This window comes from Scyliorhinus torazame, chromosome 15 (genome assembly GCF_047496885.1).
Source record: "Scyliorhinus torazame isolate Kashiwa2021f chromosome 15, sScyTor2.1, whole genome shotgun sequence".
In the NCBI taxonomy this organism is placed as follows: domain Eukaryota; kingdom Metazoa; phylum Chordata; class Chondrichthyes; order Carcharhiniformes; family Scyliorhinidae; genus Scyliorhinus; species Scyliorhinus torazame.
In genome coordinates, this window is record NC_092721.1 from 177,951,809 (window position 1) to 177,970,572 (window position 18,764).

General features: G+C 45.8%; 1 protein-coding gene across 9 annotated transcripts in view; it reads left to right on the forward strand.

Moving 5' to 3' along the window:
• Window positions 1-18,764, forward strand: part of LOC140392026 (inositol polyphosphate-4-phosphatase type I A) — a 249,394-nt gene that overhangs the window by 86,243 nt on the left and 144,387 nt on the right. For all 9 annotated transcript variants that reach the window (XM_072477194.1, XM_072477195.1, XM_072477198.1 and 6 more), the window contains exon 2: window positions 10,812-10,912. The gene's annotated coding sequence lies outside the window, so the exon portion shown is untranslated. The remainder of the gene's footprint in view (window positions 1-10,811; window positions 10,913-18,764) is intronic.

The window sequence follows — 18,764 nt, forward strand, 5'->3', positions numbered from 1 at the left end:
CTCGAAAGCAAGGTGACCTGATGATCGTTTTTTCTAATTCCTAGTGATGCTTTCCCCTTGGCTAACATTTTATTCTTCACACCCTACTTATCCAAAATGAAGCAATGCTGCTTTTTAAAAAATAAATTTAGTGTACCCAATTCATTTTTTTTCCAATTAAGGGGCAATTTAGCGTGTTCAATCCATCTACCTTGCACATCGTTGGGTTGTGGGGGTGAAACCCACGCAAACACTGGGAGAATGTGCAAACTCCACACGGACAGTGACCCAGAGCCGGGATCGAACCTGGGACCACGGTGCCGTGAGGCATCAGGGCTAACCCACTGCGCCACCGTGCTGCCCAAAGCAATGTTTTTTAACATGATTGAAAAGGCTTTTGACACTGGAAGTTACTGCTCTTTGGTTAGATTTAGATTTTGAAATTTATTTTATTTTTATAAATTTAGAGTACCCAATTATTCTTTGCCAATTAAGGGGCAATTCAGCATATTTAATCCACCTACCTTTGCATATCTTTGTGTGTGGGGGCGAAACCCACGCAAACACGGGGAGAATGTGCAAACTCCACACGGATAGTGACCCTGGGCCAGGATCGAACCTGGGACCTCGGCGCCGTGAGACTGCAGAGCTAACCACTGCATCACTGTGCTGCCCCTCTTTGGATAGATTTAACAACCAATTCATTATAACGTCCCACCTGTTCTTACTCTCCAGAAGTCCATTTCATTGTTTCTTGAACCAGTCTGTGTTGTGAAATGTGAAGAGAGTCTAAACTAATAGGCTTAAAGCACATCTTTTTAGTGGTGCACATAAAAGTGTGTGGAAAAGGGAGCATTTTTTTAACATCGAATGTGGGTGCTCCTTGCTGTAACATAAACTTTAGAAGCTAGTTATTAAACGATTGTAACCAAGATTGACATGAAAGAACTTTCATTTGTAATTTTTAAGGCACTTGAGATGCACCAAACTTCCTGTAAATACTGAGGGAACTGAGCTCTAATTTTCCATTATTTCCCTCCATCCCATGACCACCTTTTTGTGATTTGGGGCTGACAGAAATAGGAGCCACCATTGGTACATTAACATTCCGTCACCTTCTCTGGCTAGTTGCTCAAGCAGAATTGGGCAAATTAAATCCTTGTTGTTGAGGTTGATGCAGAATTCAGGTCTCGGTGACATCGCCAAAGACTCACTTGTGCCTTCTACTTTTACCGTAGCATCATTGCATTTGGATCCCTTGACCATTGTTCAGTAACCTCTGGGTGCCCTCGAGACTCTAGCCTTAACATTCTCCTTCCTTCATGAGCCTCAACTCATTCAAAGCAGAATTGTCCAGATTCTGCCCTGTTTCTGCTCCTATATGTGTTCTTAGGATGACGGGTGAAAAGAAGACAATACAGCAGGTCTGGCAGCATCTATAGGGAAAGAAAAGAGCTAACGTTTCGAGTCCAGATGACCCTTTGTCAAAGCAATACAACCTGGCACACCTGCTATGCCATTCAATATGATCATGGCTTATCTTCAGCTTCAATTCCACTTTTCCTGCCCATTTCCCATATTTAAAAAAATATTTGTTCAAGGGGATGTGGGCGTGGCTGGCTAGGTCAGCATTTTTTGTCCATTCCTAATTGCCCTTGAGAAGATGGTGGTGTGAGAAGGTGGTGGTGTGTTACCTTCTTGAAACACTGCAGTCATATGTTGTTGGAATACCCATAGGTGTTCTACAGTAAGGGATTTGGGAGATTTTGATCTAGCAACGGTGAAGGAATGGCGATTATATTTCCAAGTCAGGATGGTGAGAGACTTGAGGACCTTACAGGTGGTGATGTTCCCGTGCATCTGCTACCCTTGACCTTCCAGACGGTGGAGGTTAGGGTTCTGGAAGGTATTGAGCTTCTTGAGTGCTGACTACATTTTCCCACAAAAATGGAGAGTATTCTGTCACACTTGTCGGTAGTGGACAGGCTTTGAGAAATCAGGAGTTGAGTTACACTCTGCAGAATTCCCAGCCTCTGACCTGCTCTTGTCGCCGCAGTATATATATATGGCTGGTTGGTCCAGTTTAGTTTCTGGTCAGTGGTGACCGCTGAGAATAATTGTGTGGAATTCAGCAATTTAATGCCATTGAATGTCAAGAGGATTATGGTTAGCTTTTCTCTTTTTGGAAATTGTCATTGCCTGGCTCTTTTATGACACAAGTGTTGCTTGCCGCTTATTAGCCCAAGCCTGAATATTGTCCAGACCTTGCTGCACCTGGCAACTGACTGCTTCAGTCTCTGAGGGGGTCACAAATGGTGCTGAACATCATGCAATCATCAGTGAACGTCCTCACTTCTGACTCTGTGAAAGTCAGAAGGCCATTGATGAGACAGCCGAAGATGGTTGGGTCTAAGACACTACCCTGAGCAACTTTGTTATGATCCACCCAAGGTGAGGTTCCCCAAAGTTGTTGTTCTGGGTAAGACAGCTCATTTGTCATCGTCCAGTTGGGAAACCCCAAATTGTTACAATCCCAGATGAGGAGGGATGAACTGGGTCCCACCTTTATTCAGAACCCCTCTGGTGGTCACAACAAAATTTAATCTAGAAATTTAATCGCTTTTCATGGATCCCATGTTTAAAGGAGCCAATTTAACCAGGCTTCCTTGAGTTAAAGATGGTGAGTTTGTTAATTGCTTAAAGGCAAGAAAATAGTAATTTAAAAAAATAAATTTAGAGTACTAAATAATTTTTCCCAATTAAGGGGCAATTTAGTGGGGCTAATCCACCTAACTTGCACATCTTTGGGTTGTGGGGATGAAATCCACGCAGACACTGGGGGCGGGATTCTCCACTCCCACGCCGAAGTGGCTGCGCCGTCGTGAACAGCGTAGAGGTTCACGACGGCGCGGAACGGCCCCGGTCCCGACCGATTCAGGCCCTGACAATGGGCCAGGATCGGGGCTGCGTCATCTACACGCGCCAGGCCTTGTCACCCGCGTAAAAGCGGCGCCGCATAGATGACGTGGCTGGCGCCGCATAACTGGCGTCATCTGCGCATGTGCGGGTTGGCCGGCGCCAACCCGCGCATGCGTGGTTGTCGTCCTCTCTAAATCTGCCCCGCAAGAAGATGGGGGACGGATCTTGCGGGGCCGCAGAAGGAAGGAGGTCCTCCTTCAGAGAGGACGGCCCGATGATCGGTGGGCACTGATCGCGGGCCACCCCACATTCCAGGTGAAGCCCGGTGCAGGATCCCCCATCACCCCCCCACAGGCCGCCCCCCCAGCGTTCACGCACCGCCACGACTGCAGCGACCAGGTGTGGACGGCGCCGGGGGGAACCCGCCGTTTTGGCCTGGCCGCTCGGCTATCCGAGCCTCAGAATAGCGGGGGTGCCGGTGAATCGCCATTTTGGGTTTCTCCGGTGATTCTGCGGCCCGCGAAACTCGACTGGGCCAGTCCCGCCGCTTGGGAGAATCGCGGGAGGGCGTCGGACCGGCGTCCCCGGAAATTTTGGCGGCCCAGGCGATTCTCCCAACCGGCGTGGGAGTGGATAATCGCGCCCTGGGAGAATGGGCAAACTCCACACAGACGGAAAGAAAATAGTAAAACGCAAGTTCAAAGTAGGTAAATATAAAGTATGCTGAAGTCCCTGACTTGGTAGCTGTTGCAATTCAAGAGTCGAATAGAGTTGACTTCAGCAGAGTAATAGTTGGTTTTGCAATTCCAGTACTCTGTAGTTTGGCCAAGAAGTCAGCTGCAGTCCGAGCTGACATGGCTAACTTCCAAAGTCAGAGAGCGAGATTCAATATATACCTCCCAAGTGGCTATTTTTTAGGGGTACTGTGAGTGTGTTTGCAGGCTTTTAAATCATTCTTTGTGTATTCCAAGTGGGAAGGCAAATCCACAAAACATCAGCCTTGGTATTACACAGGAAATCTCTTGATGGCCAATATATCCCATTTTCTGTACCGGGGATGGTAATTCATTTCTGGATAATTTTAGATGGACCTTGTCTGGTAACAGGGAGGAATTCCATTGTCTCTTAGAGGATCACCCTGCAGCAAATTCAGCTCGTGGGTTGTGTCCATTTTTTAAAAAACTCAGATTTTATTTAAAGTCTAATTTTTAAGGATGTAATTCGTTGTTTAATTCTTCATTACTATAACAACTCAAAGGTGCATTATTATTGAAAACACCAAATTCAAATGAATGAAAATAAGTTGCTCGCTTGTATCTATTTGTAGGCTTTGTATCCATTGGCCATTCCTTTTGGAAGATATTCTTTAGCAAATTTGTAACCCCATTTATTATTATAACATTTAAAATGTTACTGCCAGTGAGGTTCAACTAGTAACACACTCTCCTCTTGTGTCAAAGTTTATGGGTTCCAGATTTACCTCGAGCCTTCTGCACAAATAATGAGATGGTGCTGCACTATTAAAGGTCCCATCTTTCAGCTGAGATGTAAACCAAGACACTATTGTCCTCTCGGGTACATGTAAAATATTCCAAGGCACGATTTTGAAGAGTAACAGTGGGGTTATCCCAGATGTCCTGGCCAATAGTCATTCCACAATTCAACATCACAAAAACAGATTACCGGGTTATATATAACATTGCTGTTTTTGGAGCTTGCTTGTGCAAATTGTCTGCTGTATTTCTTACATTGCAACAGTGACTACACTTCAGAAGTACTTGGCTGTAAAGAGCTTTGTGATGCCCTGTGCACCTGAGATTCCAGTGAGGTTGACTTCAGTGGCAAATAGTTGGCACTATGCAAATACAAGTCTGTTTTCCCTTTTGCAAACAAATAAAAATGAATCCTTTCTGATCCAGTGCTACATGCACTGGTTTTATTCTCCCATCATTACCATTAAAGAGCTTCCATCTGTTTTATGTTCAAAATCTCCCACATTGAACAAGACTATGCCAGTAAAATTAACTTATTTCTTCAAGAAAGTGATGTGGGTATTGTTTCTTTTTTATTTGAAGGAGAGTTTCTCGTAAATTAGGAATGTTCATTAGCATTGTAACTGAACAGGACAGAGTCTGTTTCTGGATTGAGCGCTTTCCAATGTTCAGCAGTTTTATTCAGTTAAACAGGCAATGTTTGAATAGGAAGATTCTGAGCCCATAGCAGTTTTAAAGAGATACTTGTTTTTTAATGCTCAGGATAAAGAACAGTACGATGGCTGACTGTTGGTTTAATCTTGCGGTGAACTTTTTGAATAAGTACATTTCCCATTGGTAACAAAGGCAACTAACAAACTTGAGTAGGTGTCGGGCATTTTTATAGTTCGGGGTAAGACCTTCTGCCTGTCTAGTTAGATCTATTCTAGTTTGTTATTTCCTGTACCGGTTGCTGCCTGGTTGGGAGCTGGGGTGCTGTGAGAGGTGCACTTTATGCAAAAAAAATCTTGTCGTGGCAATCAACAGCAATGTTGTGAGGAAACTGCGACCCAACTGATTGAAGCCTTTGAGGAAATACTTGTATGATGAAGGAAATATGGTAGATGCTGTGTACAGCAGACATTTTCAAAAGGTATTTGATAAATAGCTTTGTTAAAATTGAGGTCATGCTGTATTGAAGACAATGTGGAAAATATAAATCAATTGGTTAAAGAAAGGAAGTAGCAGTACTTTTTCTACCCCAGAGTAAAAGTACATAAGTATAATTTGTATAATCATATCAGAGCTTGGGTATCAGGACATAATAAAATTTAGTATGGGCAATGGTTAACAATGAAAACAATCCAGCAACTGCAGGGAGGGCCTCGATATTGGCTAGATGGATTCAGCCGAAATTTAGTTTGGAACCATTTTAAGTTGATACACTTTGAGAGGGAGGGTGAGTAGGGGAAATTCATGCTGAGTGGTAGAACTTCAAAATGAATAGAGGAACAGAGAAAATAGGCAACTTCAGTCAGGCAGAGAAGGATAAGAGATTTGTTTTCTTTCAAAAGCTTTGCTAATAAAGGAAGGAAAACTGTTTGCACTGGTGATGATGTGGTATTTAATTTTCCTCGTATATTCATTTGAGTCTCCAAGTGCTGCAATTTTTATTAAAAAAAAAGTTTCCTAATTTCTTTCTAGCCTCTTTTTTGGGATATTTTCCATTTTGTATGTGTATCTGGTACCATGAGGCACGCAAGGCTGCAAATCTGTTGCCATAGTGACGGGGCTCTACTACATAGTGCCTTGTCTGCAATGTCAACTTGGCCAGTGCAGTGTGTGCAGCACAGTACATCTCATGATGCTCGCCTGTTGTGAAATGTATCTGAAGTTGTATGTTTGACATCAGGATAGGCAGAAGGCAGATTACTGTAACTACATTTAAGACACTTGCTCCTGAAGATTTGTTTTAAGCTGATGGGCTATTTCAATAAAAAGTGCATATTATCTCAAACTATTACACAAATCTGATTTTTAAAAAAAAATGCCTTTAAACTGAAAACTCAAAAATTACCTCCGTTTCCATTAGAAGATTATTTTTGAAATTTTGTTTCTAATGTTGTTACCCGTTTGATTTTTTTTGAGTTACATGCCAAATTTAATTTCAGTGCAAGAGGCCTACGTGAGCTCGGATGCAAAGTGTACCATGCTAGAGTATCACTGTTCTGGATATTGTGGCTATGCATTGTTTGCTTTTCCGAACATGTCCCTGGTCTAGGTTTTTATGAACACGTTAATTTTAGTCTGTGACATCTTTTGTATTACATAACTTTAAACCTTGACTTTGTAACATTGCAGTAATGGTGCAAAATGATAGTTTGTAAATCAACGTAACTTGTACATGAATGCACTTAGTGTTGTTGCCTTTTTACCCTTTACGTAAACCACAAGCTGTCTCTTATATTGACCAAATGACCACACAACCAGTATGTTAGCTCTAAAACACAGTTTATTAAGACTTGTATCTCTATGCAATAATACACGCGGCTCCATACTAAACTACACCTAACAACTAAGGTGACCTTAACTTCGAGTGACAGGCACTGTGCGAGATAAGGCCTTTATCCGGGTCCACGTGATCGGTTGGAAGTTGTTGTGTTCGTTTCAGCTGGGCTCGTCCTTCAGGAAATGGTCGCGGGTCCTTGAACTTGGTTGTTCTGCTACAATTGGTCACGCACAGGCCGGTCCCAAAAGAGACCGATCTCTAGTGCACAGGACTTTTTATCCTTCATCTCTTTCACGCCCATTTGGGCGGTCCTTACTCCAGGTCCAATGGGTTTTCGATCACCCTCAACGATCTCAGCCATTTAGGGGCCGGATACCTCGATGGCTGGGCGGGTCCTAGCTATCATTGTCCCAGGCACGTAGGCCTTTCCAAATAAGGGGGGGTGGCGCCGGTTAGTCTGCTGTCATTGATGGTCCTTAATGCGAATGCTATTGTCTTGGGGCAAATGGTAATTGATTCTCAATAGATGCAAGTTTCAGCCAAGTCTGGTTTCATTGCACAATACACAGAGGCTGTACACCTGCCTGTGTCCCAAATTGACCACGGTTCCCATGTTTATTAGTATTTGTAGGATTTCAGCAGTATCAAGATTATTAACTCATAGAGAAGTGGCAAGGCTGCTCCAAGCTCAAGTGCACATTCTGTACAATGTGGGAACTTCCGGATGCTACCCATGTCCTGGATAACCGTTTATGTAGGAAGTGACATCAGTTACCGCAGCTTGAGCTCTGGGTTTTGGAAAAGATTCAGCAGTAAATCTTTGTATTTACACTCAGTATCATGTGCAAATGAGGAATAGGAGGATAAAGCTGTGTAGCTGGAAATATAGTGCAGAAGTGCCTTTCAGGTGCCAGTGCTTGGAGCTGGGGGTGTTGCCATGAGGTCTTCCGCTTATAGTTCTGGGTGAACAGGGTATTTATGATGACAATGTCATGTTCGAAACATTTGTCAGGAGGAGGACTTTGGCATTGTTTTCCCCACGTTATCCCTGCCTAACACACCTTTGCAAAGGTTTGCGTTCTTCCCAGCTCTATCATTGAAGTCACCAAGGAGAATCAACTTGTCTCCCTATGGGACACAGGCCAGCAAATGGTCGAGGCTTGAATAGAATACTTGTCTCATCCGTTGCATATAAGGTTAGAGTGTAGGTACTGACTGCTGTGATGTGCCATTTATGGGTCAGGAGTCGTTCGCTCACCCCGCAGGGGGCTTCGTTGAGACATCGACCAATTTGTTTTTGACGGCGAAGCCGACCCATAGACAATGCATTGTTCTTCTGGTTTGTCTTTCCAGAAAAAGTGTATCCACCACCTTGTTCTTTAAGCTGGCTATCTTCTGCCAGTTGTGTCTCGCTCAGAGCAGTGATGTCAATGTTGTGGTCCCATGCTATGATGGCGGTGCAACTTTCAGGTATGTTGGGTTAGTCCATGAAGGTCTTGATGTTTCAGGTCCCGAAATTCATTGGGTGGGTGGAGTAGGTTGGGGTGGAAGTTGCCTGCGTGTGGATTCTTTCTCTTAAAATTTAAAGTACCCAATTCTTTTTTCCCTAATTTAGGGGCTATTTAGTGTGGCCAATCCACCTATCCTGCACATCTTTGGGCTGTGGGGTTGAGACCCATGCGGACAAGGGGGGGATTGTGTAAACTCTGCACAGTCACCCGGGGCCGGGATCAAACCCGGGTCCTCGGCACCGTGAGGCAGCAGTGCTAAAACACTGTGCCACTGCCGTCCTGCGCATGGATTCTTTTAACATGGGGTGGCCGCTGCACACCAACGACCACACGGTCCCAGCGGAGCGAGGCCTTGGCCCAGTGGCAGGGAAATCCGAGACAACTGGAGACCAGGCTTTGCTGTAGGACAGGGACTAACACACACTCATCATTTGTCCGCTCATCTGCCAGTCAGTGCAATAGCCTTTGTGCATATAGCAAGATCTCAAATACTGATGAATGATAATTAATCTATTTTTTGTAATATTATTTGGAAAGAAAGCTGGCTAGGGCACCTGGAGAGAGGGAAATAGCCGTGGAATACAAATATTTTGATTGTTTTTAGACAACAATTCAATCTGTGTTCAAATTCTACTACTGAAAACAGGGCATTCAGCCATCAGAGAACTTGGCAATGGATTGTGATAACTTTACCTTATTTCAATTCAAAATTAGGTTAATTAGAAAATAGATGTCTTCCAACTCAAACTAAAATACCTAATTATGGCTTGTAGGTAATCTATTAATGGATTATGCTCATTTGCATGTGCAAACTAGGCTAATCTGAAAATGAACTCTCTCCACTTTGTCTGCCTGTATGGGTAGATATGAAAACCATCTTGAATATTGTATCCAATTCTAGTTACACAGACATTAAGAAGACATTAAAGTGCTAGAAAAACCCAATGTTGGGAGGGAGCAGGGTCAGTGATGTTTATAATTATGAGGAACATCTGGGAAGGTTGGAAGCTTTGAAAAATGTCTATAGTTGTTCTGAGGTATGTAAAATAGTGAAAAAGTTACTTTAAATTATGAGTGTAGTAAAAGGGGTCAGGGTCGTCTGGAACCTATTCTTGTGTGACTGGGCCTAAGCTTGTGTGACTGTGGGCCAGCATTAAACATGGGCCTACTTTTTCTGATGTAAGCTTCTGACAATGTGGTGTGTACAAGTGGACTGTAATAACCTCGAGTTTTTGAACTCCTTCAGGAAACTCAAAAATTATCTGGAAATGTTCTGCCTCTATGCAGTTGTTGTGCACAACATGAACATGGCTTTAGTAACAAATTCCCTTACATTCCTGTCTCACAATTTGTGATTGTCACAGAACGTAATCTTATTGGAATTGGTTTGCAGCTGTTAACCTTCTGTAGCATACAATCAATAATTTTTCTTGAATTTTGATAACTGTAATAGTGTGGGTGAAATATCTGTACTGCATCCACCTGAACTGTGAAATCTGCCCAACATTAAAATTATAGGTCATCTCTATTTTGGTCTGCACAATTGCATTTTGTGCTATGCAATGCACGGTAGAGTGTCAGTTGTCAACAGGCATGTTGCCACCATTGAAGATTTAGTGGAAATGTCAAATTGTGAGAATCTCACTATTCAAACACAGTCACTGAAGTGTGTTTTTTTTTCTTCTTCTGCTGTCTTAGGTTTAATATCAAAGTCCCAGAGCTATCACCTGGGGCGGCATGGTAGCACAGTGGTTAGCATTGTTGCTTCACAGCGCCGGGTCCCAGGTTCGATTCCTGGTTTGGGTCACCACTTGTGCGGAGTCTGCACATACTCCCTGTGTGCGTGGGTTTCCTCTGGGTGCTCCGGTTTCCTCCCACAAGTCCCAAAAGAAGGTTGTTAGATGAATTGGACATTCTGAATTCTCCCTCGGTGTACCCGAACAGATGCCCAGAGTGTGGCGACTAGGGGATTTTCACAGTAACTTCATTGCAGTGTTAATGTAAGCCTACTTGTGACAATAAAGATTATTGTTATTATCGACTAGATACGCTGGACAACAGTGAGAAATGCTAAATACCTCACAGCAAGACTAACATTAAAAAAAATGTTTAAAACATTTTTCCAATTAAGGGGCAATTTAGCATGGCTAATCCACCTAACTTGCAGAGAGACCCACGTAGACACTGGGAGAATGTGCAGACTTCACACCGAGTGTGACCCGGAGCCAGGATCGAACCTCGGTCCTCGGTGCTGTGAGGCAGCAGTGCTAACCACTGCGCCACCATGCCGCCCTAAAGACTAACATGATAACTCTGAACAATGTGAATCATACCTAATCTGAATACTAGAATAAAAGCTGTTTCAACAAGTTGAAAATTGGATTACAGCTTTTAAGTTTTAATTTTCTTTTCTCCCCTCAGATGAAAAATGAAACTGGCAAAACTATTTTAAGCTGAAGAAACGCAGATTTGACCGTTAACACACCACCAATCTTGCTGTGCAAAGATCACGGAAGTGTATTGTAAGCATTTGTACATGACTTTGTGAATTTTATCAAATTTGTACAGTTTTCCAGTCTGTGTATAATGTGTAGTTTTCTATGTTTTTTCCATTTCATTAGATTTTTAGTTTTATAGACTGATTGTATAACCTGTGTTACTTGAAGAAACCAAAATCCTCTGGATGTTCCAGCTTACTTCCTCCTTTTAAGATAAATACTTGTAGATTCTCCTTCCTTTCTGCTCTGTTACCGCATTTCCCATGACCCATCACTGAAAGGAGTTCAGTGGAACATGATAACATGTTAGTGGAATTGTTGTGGACTAGACGGCAAAATTAACTTTCACCTTTCACATTTTACAGCAAAGGATATTATCTAATCCCCAAAACATTTGCGGTGAAATTTGTATCTTATTGCATCAGTATTTCTTTAAATCCCTTCCCAATGCCATTCCATTTTCCCCATGTCATCCTTTCGTCCCACTCCATTCCTCCTATGCCATCTTTTGTGAGGGCCACGAAGAATCCAGCACGAGTTTTAAGGATACAAAGTAATAACATTTATTTACAATAACATATATATAACAGCAGCAACAACTTCCCTTGCTGCACACTCCTTCCTGCTGGTTCCTGAACTGGCCAGCTTTATTTATACTAGGAGTTTACTAATGGTTTCTCCGCCCCCCTCATTGGGGAAGCTCATACTCCCACAGGATTGTGGGATTGTCATTAGTCCCCAGCCAATGGTAAGTAGGCAGGTTATAACATCTCCTCCCCCCCCCCCCCCCCAAAGTCCAAGGAATCCACCGAAGACCCTGGCGAAGGAGGGCGTCGGACGCGTTTGGCCGCAGGCCGGACACCATTTGCACGCGGCGCTGGATCAGGCGGCGTGTAACGAGACGGAGACTGGCGCTTCCGTGATGAACGGCGCAACGGTTGTACATCCACGGCCCGTGGACCCGAGGATTCCCCCTCTGATGCATCCTGTGTCTCCATCTCGGAGTCAGAGTCTGCTGCCTCCGTCATGTCAGCGTCTCTATCTCCATTCGGTCCCGTAATGACCTGCGCAGGCTTCGAGTGAGGCACCAGTGGAAGATTGTGAGGACTACCTTCCCTTGTCTCTGCGGCTGTAGAAATGAGCTCCGGGGGCGGGGAATCTTTTGAGGGGATAGTCTTCTGGACCGAACGTGGTCTACATGTTTGCGCTGGAGACGACCCTGGGCTTGCACCTGGTAAGATATAGGGCCCGTTTGGCGAAAGATTACACCAGGAACCCATTGGGCACCACCAGCAAAATTCCGAACGAACACTGGGTCACCGGGCGCAAACTGCCGAATCGGCCGATGCCGAGAAAATCCCTGTCCCTGCCATTCTTGTGTGCGGCGTACTTTTGCGCCAATGTCCGGGAAAACCATACTAAGGCGGGTGCAAAGTCTCCGGCCCATTAGGAGTTCTGCGGGAGCTACCCCAGTCACCGCATGGGGGGTGGTCCTATACGTAAACAAAAAGCGAGCCAGTCTCGTGTCCATTGATCCGGAAGACTGCTTCTTTAGGCTTCTTTTGAATGTCTGCACTGCGCGCTCTGCCAACCCATTTGCAGCCGAGTGGTAAGGGGCAGTGCGGATATGGCGTATGCCGTTCATCTTCGTGAACCTCGCAAACTCCTCACTCGTGAATGGAGTGCCGTTATCCGTGACCACCTCGGGGAGGCCATGCGTACTAAACGACAAACGCAGTTTGTTGCGCAGGACGTTGTCCCCTGCATCTTATGCACCTCTAGCCATTTAGACTGGGCGTCAATTAATAGAAGGAACATGGATCCTTATAGGGCCTGCGAAATCTGCATGCAAGCGTGCCCAAGGCCGCCCTGGCAGTGATGTAGGGGCGCGGCCGGCGGAAGCTTCTGATGCTCCTGGCAAATGGAGCAGCTTTGGGCCACCTTCTCAATGTCAGTGTCGAGGCCTGGCCACCAGTCATAACTCCGGGCCAACATTTCATTTTGGGGTCACCTGGATGCCCATTGTGCAAGTCTGTTAGTATCAGCTCCTGGCCTTTTTCCGGGACAATCACACGTGTCCCCCACAAGAGGATGCCGCCTTCCACGCTGAATTCTGACAGCTTGGAGGAAAATGCCCGCAACTCGCCTGGGAGCTGTCTATGCTGCCCACCATACAGGACTATGTGCCGAACCTTTGACAGGACTGGCTCCGTCTGGGTCCACTCACGGATCTATGATGCCGTGACAGGCAAGGTGTCCATAAAATTTAGGGTTGCAACCACCTCACCGGCCGTGGGGGTCGACATGGGGCCGGTCGATAAAGGCAATCGGCTCAGTGCGTCGGCATTTGCTATCTGCGCACCTGGTTTGTGCTCCAGAGAATACTCGTATGCAGCAAGCAACAAAGCCCAACGCTGGATCTGTGCGGAAGCAATGGGCGGTATTGGCTTATCCTCTCTGAAAAGTCCCAGCAGAGGCTTATGATCAGTCACGATAGTGAAATGGCGGCCATACATGTACTGGTGGAAGCATTTCACCGCAAAAACCACTGCCAGGCCCCCCTCCTCGATCTGCGCGTACTTTTTCTCCGCTGCAGTCAATGTGCGGGAGGCGAAAGCTATCGGTCGCTCGGCCCCGTTCTCCATCTTGTGGGACAGGACGGCCCCAATACCATACGGGGATGCATCACATGTGACGAGCAAAGGCTTTCCAGGATCAGTGGGTTAGTAACCCAGACGACGACAATTGTTGCTTTACCTGCCGGAAAGCGGTTTCTTGAGGCTGACCCCAAACCCAGGTGTGATTTTTCTTTAGCAGAAGGTGCAAAGGGGCCAGCGTAGTTGCCAGATTGGGGAGGAACTTCCCGTAATAGTTTACAAGACCGAGAAAAGAACGAAGATGCGAAGTGTCAGTCGGGGCGGGGGCATTTTGAATTGCACGCACCTTTTCTGCGACGGGGTGCAAACCTTCGCGGTCCACCCGATAACCTAGGTAGACTACTTCCTTTGCCTGAAATACGCACTGTGTGCGACGTAAACGGACTCCAGCCTCCGAAAGGCGTCTAAGGACAGCCTCCAGATTTTCCAAATGTTCCTGCTCCAACGTCCCTGTAATCAAAACATCATCTAAGTAGACAGCAACACGTGGTAGACCTCTCAAAATGCCCTCCATAACACGTTGAAAAATTGCGCAGGCAGAGGATACTCCAAATGGCAACCGTGTATATTCATACAGGCCCTGGTGTGTATTAATCGTTACATATGGTCGGGAGGCAGGGTCCAGCTCCAACTGCAGGTAGGCGTGACTCATATCTAATTTTGTGAACGATAGTCCACCTGCAAGCTTCGCGTAGAGATCCTCTATGCGAGGCATTGGATATCGGTCGAGTCGGGAAACCGTATTCACTGTAAGTTTATAGTCGCCACACAAGCAAACTGTGGCATCTGGCTTTATTACAGGTACAATTGGTGCTGCGCCTGATAATACCCAAACTCTCCAAACGAGTGAGCTCCCCTTCTACCTTCTCGAGCAAGGCGTAAGGCACCGGGCGCGCCCGGAAATAGCGCAGCGTGGCTCCTGGTTCGACTTGGATACGGGCTACGCCCCTTTTATTTTCCCCAAACCAGGCTGGAATACATCTGGGTATCGTCCTAGCACCTCAGTCAACCCTTCAGAAACTGTTTGGAGGATGTGTTGCCATTGCAACCGCAAATGGCGCAACCAGTCCCGACCCAACAGGCTGGGCCCATGGCCGCGCACCACGATAAGTGGGAAACGCCCCTCTGGCGTCCATAGACAACAGGGGTCATTGTAGTTCCTGCAATGTCCAGTGGTTCCCCCGTGTAGGTGGCCAACCTGGCCTGTGAGTCGGTTAATGTAAGGGTCTGTATACCCTGCTTGATGCGGTCGAATGTCCTCTGGGCGATCACGGAGACCGCTGCGCCAGTATCCAACTCCATCTCAAGCGGGTGGCCATTGACCCGTACTGTCACCTTAATGGGGGCCACACGGGGAGCTGCCACACAATGCAGCTGCAGGCAGTCGTCCTCCGTCTCCACATCCTCGGGAGTAGTCGCCGCAGGTTCATCCACATGGAAGGTACGGCCCCTGGGCTGGTCCCAGTTACGGCCCCTGGGCTGGTCCCAGTTTCGGTCGGGACGACGGCGCCTCTGGCGTCCCCAGGACCGCCGTCCGCGACGGGGTCGGCGCCTACAAGTCTGACACGGACATGGCTCCTCATCCATTGGTTCTGGAGAAGGCTCCCTTCGGGGAGGAATGTCCGACGGCCACTGCCGTCGGTCCGGTCGTTGCCTCGCCCAAGGTACCGCAGGGGTGCGGGGGGACGTTTTCGGACGGAAGGGGTTGCGCCCCAAGGCATGCACTTCCATTCCCTGTAGCTCCTGCACTCCTCGTTCTGCGCTCTCTCGGGACAATACTATTTGAATAGCCTGTTGAAAAGTCAATGTTGGCTCAGCTAACTACTTTCTCTGGGTGGCCGCATTGTTAATACCGCAAACCAAACGGCCACGTAACATTTCTGACAAGGTCTCACCATAGTCACAGTATTCCGCAATCCTGCGTAGCCTGGATAGAAAATCGGCAACGGATTCTCCAGGGGCCCTCTCAGCGGTATTAAACCGGTAACGCTGGACTACCGTGGACGGGGTTGGGTTAAAATGTTGCCCCACTATATTCACAAGTTCATCAAACGTTTTGGTGTCCGGCGCAGCTGGGTCCGTAAGGCTCCTAATCACCCCAAACGTATGCGGGCCGCAGGTGGTGAGCAATATGACCACCTGGCGCTTGTTTTCGGTGATATTGTTTGCCCGGAAATAGTAACGCATCCGTTGTGTGTACTGGTTCCAGCTTTCCAGCGCAGCATCAAAAACATCCAAACGTCTGTACAGAGGCATGGTATAATAGAAAACAACTTCCAACCTGTATCCAACAAAAATCCAGGGAGGTGGCTTCAGCAGTGTAGACAGCTATTCACTTTAACCTTCGTCGCCAGTTTTGTGAGGGCCACGAAGAATCCAGCACGAGTTTTAAGGATACAAAGTAATAACATTTATTTACAATAACATATATATAACAGCAGCAACAACTTCCCTTGCTGCACACTCCTTCCTGCTGGTTCCTGAACTGGCCAGCTTTATTTATACTAGGAGTTTACTAATGGTTTCTCCGCCCCCCCTCATTGGGGAAGCTCATACTCCCACAGGATTGTGGGATTGTCATTAGTCCCCAGCCAATGGTAAGCAGGCAGGTTATAACACCATCCATCCCCATTCCATACTTCCCCAAGCTGTCCACGCCCCTCCCCAGTCTCTCCAGCCAGGTAACTTAGTTACATCCTCCAATTTGACCAGAAAATGACATTGGTGATGTATTTAGAAATACGTTTGATTTATTACAATCATAGAACTGGACAGCAGAGCAGGAAGCCAATTGGCCCATTATACATATACTGACCCTTTGAAAGAGCTAACCTGTTGGTCCCACTTCCTATTCCTGTAACCCTGTACAAATTTCCTCTTCAAGCATCAATCCAATTCCTTTTTTTGAAAGTTGCTATTGAATTTATTTCCAGCATTCTTTCAGACAGTGCATTCCCAATCATTGTATCTTGATGCATAACTTTCCTTGCTTGTGTCCTCTGGTTATTAGTCCTTCTGCCTCTGGGAGCAGTTTCTTCTTATTTACTCCATCAAAATTGTTCATGATTTTGACCATGTCTATCAAAACTGCTCTTGATCTTTTCTGTTCTGAGGCGAAAACCCCAGTATTGATGGTCTCTGCATAACTGAAGACCTTCACCCTTGGTTCCATTCTGATAAATCTGCTCTGCCTCCTCTCCTAAGATCATTATAGCTCTTCTAAACTTTAGTGCCTGGGATGTGCCACAATACTCCAACTGGTAGTCAGAGCCATTATATTGCTAACTAATTTTGTCTTGGATTATTGTCTCTGAAATTTCCCCCATCAATTGTTAGTCTGACTAGGTTTGCCAGGATTATCCTTTTTTTTTTGAACAGGGGTATAACATTTGCATGTAATGGTAGAAATGTAAGGGCAGAAATAACAGATTAGAGCCACAGAAAAGCTCTGACTCAGTAAAAGGCAATTTAGCACATTATGTCTGTGCCTGCTATAAACAAAACTAGCTGCCCATTCTAATCCCACATTCTAACACCCTTTGTAGCCTTACATGTTACAGAACTTCAGGTGCAGATCCAGGTACCTTTTAAGCAAATTGAGGGTTTCTACCTCAACCATCAATCTGTGCAGCAAATTCCAGACACGTGCCACCCTCTGGGTGAAAAAGTTTTTCCTAATATCCCCTCCAACCCTTCTAACTCTCATCTTAAATCTGTGCCCCTTGGTAATTGACATCTGTGTGGGAAAGCCAGTCTTTCCTTTCCACTGTTTAATCAGTCCTTCAGTCCCTCCTAATTTTGTACACCTCAATCAAGTCATCCCTCAGCCACCTCTGTTCTAAGGCAAAAAACCCAGCCTACCTAATCTTTCCTCCCAGCTGCAATTTTCCAGGCCTGGCAACATTGTGTAACTCTCTTTGTACTCCAGACCAATTATGTCCTTCCTATAATGAACAAAACTGTGGCACCATCCTCAAAGGAGGATTGGAAGATTGTGGCCAAAATCACTGTTATTCCTATTCTTTCTAAAGCAGTGATAAATGCATTTCATCTGGGCTGAGTGACTTTGCTACTTTGAGAGTAGCATGGTAGCACAGTGGGTAGCACTGTTGCTTCACAATGCCAGGGTCCCAGGTTCGATTCCCGGCTTGGGTTCCTAACTGTGCGGAGTCTGCACGTTCTCCCCATGTCTGCGTGGGTTTCCTCCCACAAGTCCCGAAAGACGTGCTTGTTAGGTGAATTGGACATTCTGAATTCTCCCTCTGTGTACCTGAACAGGCGCCTGAATGTGGCGACTAGGGTCTTTTCACAGTAACTTCATTGCAGTGTTGGTGTAAGCCTATTTGTGACAATAAAGATTACTTTACTTTTATTTAAGTGCACATATCCAATTTCATTAATATTCTCTTTATTGTCCAGATTCTCCTCTGTGAAAAGAGATGGTAGTCATGATTTGGAGATGCTGGCGTTGGACTGGGGTGAGCACAGTAAGAAGACTTGCAACACCAGGTTAAAGTCCAAAAAGTTTGTTTCAAATCACTAGCTTTCGGAGCACTGCTCCTTTAGTGATTCACCTGAGGAAGGAGCACTGCTCCGAAAGCTAGTGATTTGAAACAAACCTGTTGGACTTTAACCTGGTTTTGTAAGACTTCTTACTGTGAAAAGAGAGACGGTGTACTGATTTATTACCTCAGCCGTTCCTTTGGTCTCCACCAGATCATTTCTTTCACAAAGTCCGCACAGGCATTTTTTTTAGATTTGTTTCGAATGTGGGCGTCACTGGCTGGGCCAGCATTTGTTGCTCATCCCTAATTGCCCTTGAATTGAGTGGCTTACTAGACCATATTAGTGGGGGCAGGTAAGAGTCAACCGCACCACGCGTGGGTCCGGCGTCAGTTTTAGGCCAGACCGGGTAAGGACCCAGATTTCCTTCCCTGAAAAACATGAGTGAACCAGCTGGGTTTTTATGACCATCGACAATGGTTTCATGGTCATCATTAGATATTTATTGAATTCAAATTTCACCATCTACTGTGATGGGATGTGAACCCAGGACCCCAGAGAATTATCCTGGGTTTCTGGATTGCTAGTCAAGTCACAGTACCACTAAGACAATTCCTCCTGATGGAGCTTATTTCTCTTTCTGTGCCCTTATGATTCATACAAGTTTGTTCCCAAGTGGCCCCAATTTCTGACCTTGCTTTACTATGTCTATGTTT